We start from the raw sequence: 16,143 nt of genomic DNA, 5'->3' as shown, positions 1-16,143 counted from the left end.
GGACGCGCGCGCGCAGGGGGTGACCGTTGGAGCCGGCAGCGACCGTTGGAGCTGGTGGCGGCTGTTGGAGCCGGCGGCGGCCGTTAGGGCCGGCCGGTGTCGCGGGCTGACTGCACCTGCACGCCGTGCCTTCCCGGCGGGGGTGGGGGAAGGCGGCACGGCGCCGTCCCGGTGCGGCGGGGAAAGCCTGGGCTCGCTTTCCCTGCCCTAATATAGGCAGGGCTGGCCGCCCCGGGGCTGCGTCTTCGCCCCGCCGCAGCCCTGCGCCGCCGCGGCCTGGGCTCTGCCCGGAGGCTCTGTGCGAGCCGCGTGGCCGGCGTCACTCGTGGCGGCTGCTGGCCCGTGCGTGGCGAGGGGTAATCGATCGTTAGGTGGCCTCAGAGTACTGCGAGCCCTTCAGGTGGGCTTTAGATGCCGGGAATATTGCAGGGGTCGTTTCTGTCGCGTTTAACTGCTCAGTTAAACCGTAGTTCTCTTGCAAGTGTGCTGCACGTAGGCTGTCATTTAATCTTTGCTTTATGTTGGCTGAGGGAAAATGTTTTATTCATGTTGTCTGTGATGGTCTTGGAAAATGGTGGTTCAATTGTGTGTTCTTTTCTTTTTTTATTTTTCTTTTATTTCTTTTTTTTTGCCATAGCATACTGGACAGTTACTCTCCATGTGGATGTATCTAGCATAGTGTAATCCAGAGCCTCTGTAAAATTGAGTGCCAACTGTGTCACAGTCTATTTTTTTGCAGTCTTAATAATGATTTTAAATGGGTTTTTAGCACTGAAGAATGGTTTCACTTTATCTGGAAATGAGACAAAAAATAAGCAAAGCATCGGTGTCTCTTACACTGAGCCTTAGAGGAATTCAGGTTATTCACACTGTGAGATTTGCACAATCTCTGTTCTTCATAATTAAGCCTATAGTATAAGATACAGCTCAGCAGATTTGTATGATACCCCAGGGCAGATCTTGCTTTTGTGATATCTATAGAAAGCTGGAGGAGGAAAGCGGTGGACAAAAACAAAAGGAATGTTAGATTTTTTTTTTCTGTTCATTCGTTTATGGGTGGGTTGTCCTAAAGCAGAATCCCCAAAATTTGTTTTGTAAATGCACCCTTCTTTCATGAGCCTGAAGTAGTAGATCTTGTGCCCATAATGCAGAGAGAGAGGATGGTTTTTGATATGTCTTGTGTGTTTGCTAGAGTGTCTGAGACTTTAGCTCTTTTATCATTAAGGCATTAATTTGCAGTTTTCAGCTGAGGGTGACTTTCTCAAGTCTTGTCTTCTGCAGTCAGTGCTGTGCTTGGGGCTTATTTTTTTGTTGAATGATAAGCAGAAGACATGATGCCAGCAATTTTATAGTGTGGTATTTCATGTGAATATAAGATTAAGTCTACAAATGTACTGCTGAAATGAATGACATAAAGGAGATTCTGAAATTAAATTATTTTTCTGAAGATTTTATTTAAACAGTTTGCTGTTTGGGAAGAAGAAATAGGCATGGTCATATGTTTTCTTTCATGCTCTTTATTTGTGATAAGCAATAAAATTATTGCCAGACAGCTTGTGAAGACTAATATTAAACTCTTTTTTCAATAAATACTCAAACTTTGTACTTTGCAGTATTTTGCAATTCATAKTTTATGTTCCTTAATTTAAAAAAGCACCAATGATAATATTAAGGCAAGTCATGTTTTTTAAATCTTGGAAAATCAAGCATGTAGTAGTGTAAAATGGCATTGTTCACCATTGTAAATCACTTCAGTATTTTATTTTACAGAATTGTAAATTGCTATGAAGATCAATTGCTACTTTTCTGGGGAGCAAAAATGAATACGACTAAGTACCGTAGTTGTGAGGTCTATGCAGTGTCCTAGGTTAGGTTTGTTATCAGTTTTCCAAAAATTATTCATTAAAGCTTTAGAAAGGGGTGGACTAATTGAGTCCGCTGAAGTGGTCCTACAATTTCTTTTGTTTCCCCAGGAAAAAAAAAWTTTTGAAGGGACAGATGCTATGTCTTTCTTTTCYCTTCCCTTATCCATAATTCTCTCTGTAGCTGCTGCTTCCTTCTGTTAACTTGTATGAATTTTTGGTGTGTTTTTTTTGTTTGTTTGTTTGTTTAGTTGTTTCTTCTCATGTTTCCATACAGTTGCCTTACATTCTAGTCTTGCCTGTTTTATACTACTAGCTTAAAGTCTGTCTGTGAAACTKCTTCAAGCCAGCTAGATGTTCTAGATGAAGTGCTTCATCACAGCTCTCAGTAAGAAACATGAATTCCATTTATGTTTTGTTCAGTTGAAAAGTGCAGGTGATTTGTTCCATGAGTCTAAGTTAACTTGTTAAATTCATGTATCTTTGTTTCTTCAGTAATGCATAACCACTTTCACATTTACTTTTTCCCAAAGCTACTTTGACTAAGAAATGCAGTGCTGCATCTCTTAAATGAGATCATGTATTTCAAGTTTCAAGGCACTATGTTCTGGGTTTCTAAAAGTGGTTGATACAGTTGCATCTGTTGGTCTCTGAAGCATGTGGGACTTTTGATAGTCTGTTCCTACAGGGTGGACTGTCAGTTTATCTCTATAGAGCAATATAAATGTTGAATTAGCTGCAATGTATTGTAGATTCGGTTCTTAACCTTTAAATATATTGARAATGTTGTTCAGTATTGGTGAATGAGACTACTCTAACTTCACTACTTGCAAAAAATAGCAGTAACTTTGGATGTCTTGAACAGTATTAGACAATAAAATTACTACAGAGGGTAGGTATAGATTCTGAAATTTTCTGGTATACTCTAACTGTGTTCATATATTCCATGGATACCTGCGGAGTTATGTAGTAGCCAGTAAAAGCAAAATTCTGTAAGTAGGATGTTTCTTCTAATTAGCTTTCATGGAAGTGGTAGAGTATTCTGTGATCCTGGCACTATTAGACTGGGTGTACTTCAGAAACGTTTGGGTTTGGGAATCCAGTTAAGCTTTATTGTGGCAGTTTTCTCGTGTCTCCCATGCAGAATGATTAGATAGGAATGACCCAGGGGCTTTTAAACACTGCCTTCAAAATCAAGCCTTTTAATAATAGATGAGTAGTTCAGCTGTGCAGGTGCTGCATATAAGGTCATTCATGGTGTACTTTCTAAGAAAGAAGAATTTATGTGAATGCCTTAATCTGGTGCTGATTCTGAATGATAGATAGCATCTGTGCAAGCYCATTCAAGTAGGTTTTATGTATATCTGTGTGAGCTTTTGTCGACTTCTTTAAGATGGTGSATGATGCACTGTATAATGTTATGTTAAGAGGTTTTTGAAAACAGAGTTGAAAAGCTCTGTTTTTAGGAGATCGTAAGTAAGCAACAGTTTCTGATTAAATATTGTTGGGAAAAATTGTACTTTAGGCCTGCCCATAAGCTTATTTTGATTTCATAACTTTTTTGGAGGAGTGCTTTAGAGGAAATACTGTCTGAAACCAGATTTATGAAAGCTCAGCAGCTTACAGAACAGCATCCACTGCTACTCCTGTAAGTAGACTCTTCCAATTTAAAGTACGAGAATGCATTATGAGAATCACGTCAATATGTCATTCTGTGATATGAATTCTTCTTCAGTACAGAGAATTAAGTTCCCAAGGATATTATATTTTGCTATTGTATTCTCGTATCTAGGCTGCTGAAGCAAACTTTAGATTTGGAGAGCATGGTTGTGGGATGCTTTTTTCAAAGGTTTCTTCTCTATTCTTGATCTTTGATCTCTAATCTCTAAAGGGAGTGGGGCTTTTTCTCTGTAGCACCTGCTTTCTGCATAAATTTGTATCTACTACTTTGTTCATCTGTCTGCTTCTAAGTTTTTCAGTTTTTCTGTTTTTACCTCTTTCCCAATGCCTGTATTCTTGTTATTATTTACTCTGTAATTCCAAGATTTGTTTTTTAAATAGAGTTTCATCCTGTACTTAAAAATAGTCCTCTTGTTTCCCGCCCTTCTTCCCCCCCCCCCCCCCCCCCCCGCGTTATTTCTTGGTAAACTTGTACTCCCATTTATGGAAGGACTCTGTCTAATCGTGTACATAGAATGATATGAAGACTGAAGCCTGTCAGGACAAACATCTGTAGTATCATTAAAAGAATGGCTAAATAGTGTAGTGTAGTTGCTCTGTTATTTTGAAAGCATAGTTTCAGACCACTTGTGTTACCAAGGCAAAGAATAACTTCTGAAAGGCATAAATCTAGAAGCTTATTGTTGCTCTTRGTATAACTGACCATTCTTAGCAAAGATCCAGTGCTGAATTCACAATTTTTCTAAAAAAAAAAWRWWWWGTGCGATAAGAAAATTGCCTTGCAGTTAAGCTACCATGCTTGTTTTGAAGAAGTATATTTAATGCTGGATGAGATACAGTTCCTGTCTTTTAATGTGAAGTCCAGCTAACCCATTTTACACTTACCTTCCTGTAAAATGAAGTAAATGGATGTTCTCCTTGCAAATACCTGCCTCTGTGGCTCTCAAGCTATTGCCTTGGCTTATCCTTAGCTTATTGTTACTGCCTTATCTTCCCTCACCCCATCACCTCATTTGAGCTGCTAATTTAGCTGTTATTGTGAGCAGTTTCTGGACATTTTGCTTTGGACTGTGCAAGATGATGTAGGTCTCCATTAGACTGTCTGTCTAATTGAAACGTTTAAGGACCCACAGGAGCAGTTTAACTGGCAGATGGAGGAAACAGTCACTGGGAGTGAGATCAGTGACTCTTTTCCTAGCACAGCTAAATCTAGAAAGGCTGTTGGTGCACGGCTGGTGAAGGAAGTTTGAACTAATTCAAGTGCTTTTGCCAACAGCATATTGAGGACTGTTCTCACAGTCCCTTTTGATGTCAGAGCTGGAGCCACGAGAAGACTTCTGTCTGTTGTCTTATTCCAAGTGAGCTCAGAAGAATTTGATATGTCCTTTTACAAACGMATCGGGAGTTTTGAGAGGCATTGGAAAATTGGCCCTCATATTGTTATGATATAGAGTTTGATCAAAGGTTCAGTTCTGCCRCTCAGATGATACAGCAGCAAAATTAACTTATCTGTTTGTGAGGAATTCTTGTCCATGTTGTCACAAAATAATTTGAAGCATTTCTTCAGAAGGTACAGAAAGAAGCCTGTTTCCTTTAAAGCATCTTAAATCCCTGTATCCTTTGGGATGAAGAGCTGCATTTCAGATTCAGAGTGGCCTGAAGATGTCTAAAAAGTAAAACTTGCTGCCAGGAGTATATTCTTTCCTCTCTTTAATAATCTATTGAATATATTTGCCATCTTAAAGCTAGAACTCCTGTTGATTTCTGTCTTCTAATAAAAGTAGCTAGGTTGATTGGTGTAGCTAGGTAGAACAGCAGTACCTTGACTCAAAATAAAACTTGGTCTGTCCTTTTGAGCTCATGTAGCTTTATCCTTTTAACTCTGGAAAACCAGACTATTTCCAAACAAGAACTTTTTGCCAGAGGACTTTCCTTCTGACCAAGGGAAGCTGACTAATTTTCTTGCGTTAATGACTGTTGCGTGCACTTCGGTGGAAGAAACTGTGGTAAGATGGGTAATTAAAAACTGATAGTATCTGCTGATTGTAGTTTTACTGTTAGACTTGATGATAAGGAGTCTTTAACTTTATTTCTAGTAAAGACCACAAGTGATTAGCCTCCAAGTTTAGTTTTTTTTTTAAGCACATCAAAAGGATCTTCAATGTATTTTCATTGCAGATAATCTTTTAAAAGTATTTTAGGCACATGTATCGCTGTACATAATATTATTGCTATGGAACAATAAACTACCCTTTCAAGGGATTAAAGCTGTACTAAAGCCAGTACTGGTGTTGCTGTGAGGTACCATCCTTGTCATACAGCTGTAGAGGAGGAAAAGGAAATAGTGTTTTTATGAAGGCTGCTGTGGGATTACTGATGTCTTTTGGTTAGACTTGTGGTCTAGTAAATGAATAGTAATCTTTTACCACTTTAACTTTTGTATTTCTTACTTTTATTWAAAAAAAGAAAAAATAATTAGGATTTTGACCCTAATGCTTTGTGTGGTAAAACTGCACAGGTTWTTGTTTGTCCCCCACCTTGTTTTCAAATAATGGMTTCTGGAGAGAACCATTTGTATTTATATGGGCCTACTCATTACTGAGAGAAGCAGCTGAGTCCAGACTGAGCTTAGCTAGTAATGATTTAAACACAGCACAGCCTTCATCCTGCTTCATAGGTAAAACCATGTTTTGGTTATGATGTTTGAGCTCTGAAAGGTACTTCTAGTCTAAACACTTACAGCAGTAATCTCAACRGAATAAATGAAATTACTAGGTAACCCAGTTGTTGCAAGTTATGATGTTCCAATGGTTGTCTGTTCATCATTAAACATTATGGTGTCCCATTAGTTGCTACCTAATCTTATCTTTACCAATACCAGAAGGTTTAATTTGCAATTGCAAAGAATAGTAGTCTTGAGACTTGAATTATCAGAATAGTAGAGAAAACTGTCTCATGTCAGAATACCATCRGCTTTAATTTTTCTGGTGTTTTGTTAAAGTATTGGGGAGATGTTAGAAACTAGATTTGCATCTTTTCATCTCTCTTGATCTATAGCAATGTGAAGAGTTAAAATTACAATGATCCATAAAGGTCAAGAAATTAAGTGTCTAGGTATTCAATCAATACCTGGGGATCCTTTGTTTGTTTGTTTTGTCCTAACTTCCAGCGTGCAACAAAATAGATGTTAATTTCAAGTAGGAAACTGTTTAGCCCATTTTTAATGTGAGATTAATGGTGCAGGGGGAAGGACCTTGCCAAAATTTTCAGCCATGATCAAGACAAGATATGTGAGTTTAGACATGTTTAGGTTAGTGATGACAGTTCTAAAGCTTGTTACTTGACTAAGATCAGACTGATCTGGTGGGATTTTAAGTTCTCTAGTGCCATCCTAAATATCTGGGCTCCCTCTGCCACTCCAGAAGGACAATGGGATCTCCTGTAGATCTGCATCTAGATGTCTGTATCTGGGCAGCTGATTAGCTCTTATTATGATGAGTAAGACAGTCCTCAAGCATGAAGCTGATAGGCATTTGACTCTAATATTGCTCATTAACCTCAGGATTCTTATGTTTGCAGTATCAGTCATTGTTTTTTGCATCTGTATTTCACTCATGTCTGTATACTATGCAAGTACGTGGTTATAATAAAAAAATTTTAAACTGTGAATTTAGACTGCTTAGGTACTACATATATAGGTTAAATGTACACATTGCTACTATAAGGAAACGATTCTCTCAAATATTCAATGCTATAAGATAGAATTTCATAGATAATGGAGAACATAACTTCAAAAAAGGCTTAAAATTAATTTTAGAGCTAAAAACAGATATATTCAGCATATAATACATTACTTCCTGTTCAAGTAGGTAAACTTTCTCCAATTTTTAGGGAGAATTATGACTAATGTCAAAAAGGCATCTTACCAGACTAATTAGAAGTAAAATTGGATTTCAAAAAAAAAAAAAAAATAGTAGGTACCCATTGAATTTGGCCATCCAAGTGCTCCAGTGTTGCATTAACAGTAATTATTAGCAAAATAATGGAATGTTTCTGGACAAATACACAGCTTGATGTACCATGTACTGCACGAATATGGCTGAAGCCTGAAAATAGAGACTTTGTGGGTCATTTAGTCCAGTCCCTTGCTATYGCAGAGGATAGTAATCCATTCACAACAGTCCCATAACCGTATCTTAAAGTTAATCAGATTGCCAATTTTCTTCTTTCCTGCTGGCTAGCTGTTACAAAAACTGATTCTGTGACRTCTTTTGGTTGTGGCAAGTTTATAGACATGGTTTTGTGACAACTCGAGYTTAAATAGCTCTTCTACTCGTTGTCTACCACAACAATCTAAGAAGGACTTGTTCCTGTACAGTCTGTGTTTTGACTAAGCTAAACAAGACAGCCTCCTGCAGTTCTTCTTCTGCTAACCTTATTCTTAGAATTAAGTGCCATTTTACATTAATTGAAGCACAGGAAGTTCCGCCTGAATGTGAGGGGGAATTTCTTCACTGTGAGARTGACAGAGCACTGGCACAGGTTGCCCAGAGAGGTTGCGGAGTCTCCTTCTCTGGAGGTCTTCAAGGCCCACCTGGATGCAGCCCTGTCTAACATGCTCTAGGTGACCCGGCTTGAGCAATGAGGTTGGACTAGATGATCTCCAGAGGTCCCTTCCAAYCTTACTGATTCTATGATTAAAATTCTTAGCAGTGCAAGTACTGTTTTTCATGTAAGGTCTGACTAGGACTTTATTATAGTGGTATTTATGCTTCCATAGCTTTTCTGAGACTACTTTAGATAATACCTCTTTCTGCATATGCCTTTCTCAGGGCTACATTGTATTATGAGTATGGTCATTTTATGATTAGCTATTTATCTTTGATCTTTGTTTCCAACTGAAGAATACTTGGTTTAAGAATTGCTCTAATGTTAACAGTACTGATTTACTGCATTCTTTCATTATCAGAGTCCTCAAGGTCATCCACCTAAGTCTTTTTTGCCTCTGATGGTACCTCCCTTGTTTGTGATCCAAAGAGGTGGTAGGGTCAAATGGAAACAAAGCTGGTCTCAGGATCGTGAAACTCTGTTGCTCACCATGTTGCCCATTTTTTTACTCTCTATCCATTTTTTTCATTCTAAAGTCAAATAGTATTATTGTATGTTTTGAACTGTTTTGAAAAACTTCTGCTTTGGGACCTAATCTAAAGAGATGAGTTAATTTTTTGTAGTTACTAGGTATGTTGTCTTGAGTGTGTGATACTGAATCTTGTTTTTTTCCTTTTTGAGTGTAGCCTTTTAAAATTCAGTTTCAGTTGTGCTGTAGTAGTTTTTCTTGTTCTTTTCCTATCTGCAGGGATAACGAACATCTTGTTAGCAAGTGCTGACTCAGATTGGTAACTATTTCTCTCTGTTTTCTGATTTAAAAGACTTATTTTGTGGTTGATTAGTCTGGTTCTGTAAGGGTATTTCTTTTCCTTCATCTGTGCTTTTGTTTTGAGGCATTTATTCATCCAGCTAAATTTGCAGCTCTTCCATATAAAGTGTTCTCCTCCTTTCCCAAACTCTCCTTTGCTCTGCCTTAGGAGTCTGTAGTGAGGATAAGTTGCATAGGTATTTTAAAGAGGAGTCCTTAAGTAAGCTACATGCATAACACTGTTACATATTACATAAAATACATGAATATATTTTTTTCTTATAGATTATAGTAACTTCTGTGTCTATATAAAGAAAAAGATAGATCAAGGACACACGGATTATCCTTATCCCTGGATTGTTACACTATGAGGTTATATCAGAGACCCTGTCCTGAATTGCCTGTAAAATAAAGCCTTTTGGTCAGAAAGCTACATGATTCTAATAATCATTAACAGCTGTTCTATTAATAAAATTATTAATATTCCTTCTTTGCTTGAATATTCTGAAACTATGAATAAGACTCCTAAAGACTGATTGATTCAGTAAGAGAGCAGAGTTAAAGGTTGCTGTCTCTTTAAGCTTTTTTTTTTTTTTTTTTTTTTTTTTTTTTTTTTAAAGGCATTGAAAACCTTTCTGCCTCCAAATTTTGGTGGTTATGTCTGAACTTAGCTAGGGAAAAGGTTCCTTGGTGTTTGGAGTTTTTTCTGTCAAATTTGAAATGACTCCGTCATACAGTCCTTGAAGTATTTTTTTAAGGAAACAAAGGTACTTGTTTTTGTAATCTGCCTTATGCATTTTACTCATCTCTAAACAAGTTTTCCAGCAAATTTTCAAATAAAAATTCGGTATGTTTTAATGCACTATATTAATTCTATGTAAGGGCAACAGCTAGAAATCCTTAAGAATATAACTCATTGGTAGTAGTATTTGTCCTGTGTTCGTTTTTTTAAAGGAAATTCTATCGTACTCTAAACAAAATCTTCGTTAAGTTCCTTCTTCCTTCCTCCCTCTCCTTTGAAGAGAGACACAACTGTGTGATGTTTGACCCTAGGAAGTTTCTTTAACATGTATTTGTTTGAGTGATTTTACTGGAACCAGGAGGAGAGGGGAGTTTCATCCCACCACAAAAAGCATGACACTTGGTTTAAAAGTTAGCACAGCTTCCTTTGAGTGGTCTGCTGCTTAGGAATATGAAATATCATTGCAGAGTGCCAAGGTGGCAGAAAACCTTTTTGTTTTTCCTGTGAGGGGAAGGGAAGAATTGCTACTCCATCTTCCTTGTGGTTAGGKCTGACCAATTATGCTGCCGTTCTGATGATGATGATGTGCTTTCACAGGAGTTTATTGGGAAGTAGCAGGATGCTGATTTTAGTGTACTTTCCTATGTTACCAGGATTTTCAGTTTAGAGGGGGGGGGAAAAAATCATGCTTAACAGCTGTTGGATGAGGCTATAGTAGTAGTGAGACAATTGCCCTCTGTCGTCTATCTGACCAGAAAGTTGAACAAAGGAATTTGCAAGATTCAACTGCAATGCAGGGCACTGCTCAGCACTGGGTCTTAAACCCATTCACACTGAAGCTGCTGCAGAGGACAGTAGCTCATTTATAAACAACACAGGAGGACTGGCTGGCTGTAAGAGCCAGATACTTTAATCCTCTGGTAAGGAAGAGCCCCCAGGATTAAACCATCCCCAGTAGACATTTTTCTTTGAGTTGTGGATTCTGCAGAAGAGTTGTTTAGCTGTAACCTAGTTCAAAAAGTTATGGAAGTCTTTGCTGATGCCGCTTGATTAGGTGTCAACTATTTATTGTTGTGAGATTTCACTGGATGAGCTTTAGATTGAAAAATAGTTCTAACTGTCTGTGAAGTATTCAGATTTGTACAACTGTCACRTATGACATGACAAATTAATGTGTGGTTTGTTTTGGGGCTTGTCCTTATATTAATGCATGTTAGTTGAAAATAAACTGAAACAATTGCACTACAGTAAACATCTTTAAGGAGAATGGAACAGTTCTCATCAGTACAAAAGTGTCTCATAATATGATCATTTGTCTATCTTACACTGTGTTTTTGCAAAGTCCTTTTGATAGTGTCAGCTTTGAAAAATGTTAGTTTTAAATGTTAGTATTTTTTTTGTGACATGAATTTGTATCTCCTTAGTGAGCAGAATATGTTAATCTCTAGAAATTGTTTGGGAACCTTGCTTAAAATAACTGCAAATYTTGATGGTATTTAAAACACAGACTTGAGATCTGTAACAAAACATACATTGGGGGGGCTGCTTATCCCATTACAGCCTCTGAACTTGGTGCATTCACAGGATCGGATGAGATACAGAACGAGTGAAAATAGTTAACTCTTGTCACATTCAGTAAAAGAGGAGCAGTCACAGCTGGCCAGGCTTTATTGGAAAACCAAATGAAGGAATTAATATTAGTTCTGAAGTTTTAGTAACGTATTGACTGATCAGAAGTGAACAAAGATTTCAAATTAATAAAAATCTTGCCAAGTCTTGTGCTGCCATTGCTTTTCAAGAGTGCAGTAATGAAGTATCTCTAGACTGTGCATATGGCTGCCCTCCATATCTAGCATTTTATATGTGGCAAAGCTCCTGCCATGTATATGTATGATGGATAAAATGTGTCCTATTCAGTTACTCTGGTCCCTAAATCTTAATTTGTTATATTTCTTCCTGTCCCTCTGGAATYATTGTTGAATCAGTACAAGCAGAATCTTGGATGGAAGATTAGATTTACCTTTGGCTTAGAAAACTACTCTTTTAGATTAAATAGCTACTTATTTCTCTGTCTATACTAGAGCCATGGGGCTTTCCATTTAGAATAGTGATCATCTTACATCTCTATCATTTTAAAAGAATATGTATGTTTAGAGCTCTAATAAATATTCTAGACAGGGAATATAGTATTTCCATTTGTGGTGATGGAATAAGGCTATTCCTTTTATAAATCTCACTATTCAGGAGTACAAATGAATAATTCAGTCAGGACTCTAAGCTCTTCATATATTGCCACCTGCTCATTATTCAGAAATTCTGGTTACAGTCTGCTGTTGCCCTGGCAACATACTCAAAATTACTGTTGCATCTATGGAAAAGCTTTTGTTTATCTAGCAAGGCCCACTATCCAATCTGTATTATTGCAGGATGYGTCTGAAGTGGATACTTCTAGGTCCTAGCCATAGTTATTTAAAAAAAGAATAATATCCTTTTATGTGGGATTAATTGAAATTTGTTCTCTACTTACGAACAGTTAAAAAAGTAAATATTAATTATGATGATTATTTACTTCAAAGTCCCTTAGAAAATGTCTGACTTCAGCATCTGGTAATACCACTATATTGTCTCTTTTGAATAAAGATGCTAGACTGTACAGATRTGGAAGAAAATAAAAGATCACGTGTTGCCTCCTAGTGTTTTCAGGGTGTCTCTCTCCCTCTGTCTCTTACTCTTCTCTCTCTTCTCTCCTTCCTCTGCCTCCTGTGTTTGCACTTGTGAGGTTAACATTAGGCAAATAGGAAAGGGGGATTTAACAAAGTATTTGAAACTGTTCATGCCACAGCTAAAGAAAAACTCTCCCACAGCTTCAGGTCTTGCTGTTAGGAGTTGAATGTGTTCATCTTACAAGATGTACCAACACCATCTACTTCTGGAGCAATATTAAGGAGTAGAGCTGAGGTTCTGGATTTTTTTGAAGAGAGAAAAATAAGTTGTAAAAATACACAACTCTTCAGATCTTCTGTATTGACAAAGCAAGAGAGAAGGCACAACCCACTCCCTACCCTTTTGTTGGGTGTGATTCAGATCTGCCTTCCATGTTGCTTTGTCCCTTACTCAGTTCCCCCCCCCCTCCASTTATTCACCTTCCCTTTTTGTATGGATAGAAGGTGACTCATACCTGCTGTAAAGGGAACTTGTTGCTCTTAGCTTATCTAACTGACCTATTGATCTTCAGATTGCCTGAACAGTTAAAAAAAAAAAAAAATCTGCTAAATTAGCAAGGCATAGTCAACATTTAATTTTACAAAAATATTTACTTGCAGATTTTCAGGTCTCTTCCACTGAAGCACCGTATGAAAAGTTTGTGATTCCTTGTGTGTGCATTTGCACGCGTGCTTACTGGCACAAAAGGCTGCTGGTAGCCATTACTGCCAGTGTGGAATGTTTTAAGAGTATATGGAGCTATAAAGAGAGAGTATAGTTGGAAAGGACTTCTCAGAAGTTGCGAGCTTTCCAGAAGGCTGGAGTAATATTAGTATTTTCAAGAAAAACCGGCTTTTGGTTCAAAGTAATCTTAAGGGTATTTAATCTAGGCATCTGATAACTAGGGATATATTAAATTTGAGATTGTGAAGAAGTAAAGAGTAACTGAAGTGAGAACTGAAAGATTACAACTACATTGTTCTTACTGTATTCTAGGTGAAGCTTCTCTCTCCCATCTTTCTAGCTTTTAGATATCTGACATCTGAAGCCGTATTTCCATGTTCAGAGTTGTTTAGAATTCTTCGGGATGATAACACAACAATTTGAAGTCAGATTCCCAAACATGGATTTTTAAAAACATGAGAAAAGGTTTATTGTTTGKTTTTTTTTTTATTTCTGTTTTCTGGGGGTAGATGATATTATTTGGGCACTTCTATTTCAGCTGTCCCTTTGCACTGGTTTAGAATAAACATCTTGCAGATTACTATTTCTTCTCACTTCTGTTAAAATCTGATGATCATTGTGATTCTTTTCTGGGATAGATGAATCCTTAATTTTTATTGATAGCCAAATAATGTCTTTATCAAAAAAAAGATTGATCCACACACCCAAGTCTGAAAGCCTTGTATGAATTGATCATGGTTTCTAAATGGCATGACTTCAAAATCAGTACATTCTAAAGAAAGATTATTTGCACACCTTATACCTCATGGAGACTGGCTTTTATTTTGCAGTAAAAAAWTCTGTGATGTTTGGGAGTAAAATGCAACAACACAAACTTGCTCTGGGTGCTAGTACTTAAAATACTGCAATTTATTTTTATTTTATTTTATTTTTTTTGTTTCATATATCTGCCCCATACTGTGTYGGTTCACTTACTTAGCTACTTCTGAAGAAGCAAGAAGTTGGTTGAGAATGCATGGAAGGCAAATGTCTAGAACAGACTGAATTTTAACTTTCTTTTGAACTGTATTTTATATCAAGGTATGAATACAAAGACAAACATACTGTGTTCATTAGGCTTCCGTGAAGGTATTATTCTTGAGACTAAACTTACATTGTTTGAAGTTTTTCTTTTAGTTTATTTTTTTATCAGCAAGGAAGTAGGTTAGATAATCTGCAGAGAGATTATCAAGGCCTTGAAAGCCTTATAGATGGCATAATTTAGACTTAAAACAGTGGATGAGAATGGTCAGTAATATGAACAGCTGGGAGTGAAAGGACAGAAGGTTAGTGATAAAACGTATCTGACAAAACTAAGTAACTGACTTTGTAACTGGTTTTGTGAGGTATTCTTTCCTTTTTGCTATCTTTGCCCAGTTTAACATGAGGCTTTTCTTGATTGCCTAAACTTCAGAAGCTGTACTTTGTTTGCTTTATTAGTCAGCAGTATTTTCTCTAGATCTCGGAAGTCAATCTGTAGTTAAATGTAATCTGAGTGGTTCTTATTCCAGATTATGAAGTTAGGATAGAGCTTCAACTCATAATACTTTTTTTTTCCCCTCCCCATTCCTCTTCATTAAACGTGACTTTATGGACCAGAATTAATGAAATGGATGACTGCTTAATAGCTGTAGGATTTTCTCCTACCAGAATTTGCTTTCTATAGAGTTTTCTTCACCCTTCTTAATAGCCAAGACTAGAGTTGCCTGGTTGTAGAGGGAAGAAATGGAGAGAATTTATCTTTCAGCATCTCATTCACCCTGTGTTCCCCAAAGCATTCCTTCCACATTCTTAGTAATACCTTTTATTGATTTTTTTTTTTGACTCTTCCCTCCCCCCTTTGAAAAGTCTGGTCATGGGAAGGTTACTCTTTTTATAGAAATTGTAAATGATTAAATATACCATGTATATGACACTTGTAACTCTGGGTATAAGTGAACATTTGGTTTTCTGAAGTATTTATTTAATAGATTGTTATTAGAGATACTTGTGAGAGGTTTTTCTGTCTAATATTCTGTGGACCATAAAAGTATTTTTTTTTCCAGCTCTTTTTTTATTTATTTCCTAGCGTTCTGAACTTAGGCTTTTTATTTATAGTCTTTCATGAGCAATCATCCCCACCAAATGGATGTRTCTGTTATCCAAAAGGCATTCAAAATGTAATTGCATTTAGTCTTTAAGACTGTAGTAGCTGTCTGTAGTCAGTATTTTGGAATTGTTTATACCTTTAGCCTAAGATCTGCTGTATTTAGATCTATCAGATCTGTCAAGTTTTGTAGCAGTACCTAAYTGGTGATTAGGTAAATCACCAATTAGGGTGAAAATTGTGGGTTTGGGTGTTTTTTATACTATTAACAAAGGATAATTTTATTTTTTTGGAATAAAAATAAGAACAAGGGAAAATATTTATTGTAGCTTCATCATTATACTTTCTAAACTGTGCTTATGGTGCAAATGAATGAAACTGCAGAACTTGAAGGTTTGTGCCTTTTTTGGAAGAGGGGTTTTTGTACTGAGATCACATGAACTAAATCCGGAATAGGCATTCATGACCACTCTGAACAGAAAGAAATACCTTGATCTCTGCCCTCAGAGAAATTGYGATAGTCCAATCAAATGTATTGACACTTATTAGCAGTTCAGAAAATACAAAATCAAAATTATTAAAGTGGATAACATTCAGAAAGTGATCAGAAAAAACTTCACGTGAAACCTTTGTTATGTTTGAGTAAATAYGCCAAACATTATTAATGCTGTTAATTGTCTCCCTTGAACAATTTCTCATTTAACTGAGAAAAGATGTTCTTTTTTCCTTTAGGTTCATAGATGAACTTCATTTTGCAATTCTGGTAAGTGTTCTATTTAACATAGTATCCCATTCTGGACTTGTTTCTTCTAGTAACAAAAATGCTCCTTTTGGGGGTCTCTGGTGTCTTTTTGTTTGTTTTCTTTTGTTGTTTGGTTTTGTTTACCTTTTTCTTCACCTTCTTCTTGGTCCAGAAGCCTGCTTTTTAGCT

At 36.9% G+C, this 16,143-nt stretch overlaps 1 long non-coding RNA gene across 1 annotated transcript in view; it reads left to right on the top strand.

Moving 5' to 3' along the window:
• Positions 1 to 16,143, top strand: part of LOC146586643 (uncharacterized) — a 30,104-nt gene that overhangs the window by 294 nt on the left and 13,667 nt on the right. Inside the window, exon 2 of the long non-coding RNA XR_014897787.1 lies at positions 15,945 to 15,975. This is a non-coding gene — a long non-coding RNA (uncharacterized LOC146586643). The remainder of the gene's footprint in view (positions 1 to 15,944; positions 15,976 to 16,143) is intronic.

This window comes from Rhea americana, unplaced genomic scaffold (genome assembly GCF_003343005.1).
Source record: "Rhea americana isolate MKP2758 unplaced genomic scaffold, rheAme1 scaffold_67, whole genome shotgun sequence".
Classification (NCBI taxonomy): Eukaryota; Metazoa; Chordata; class Aves; order Rheiformes; family Rheidae; genus Rhea; species Rhea americana.
This window is presented reverse-complemented; position numbering and strand designations above follow the sequence as displayed.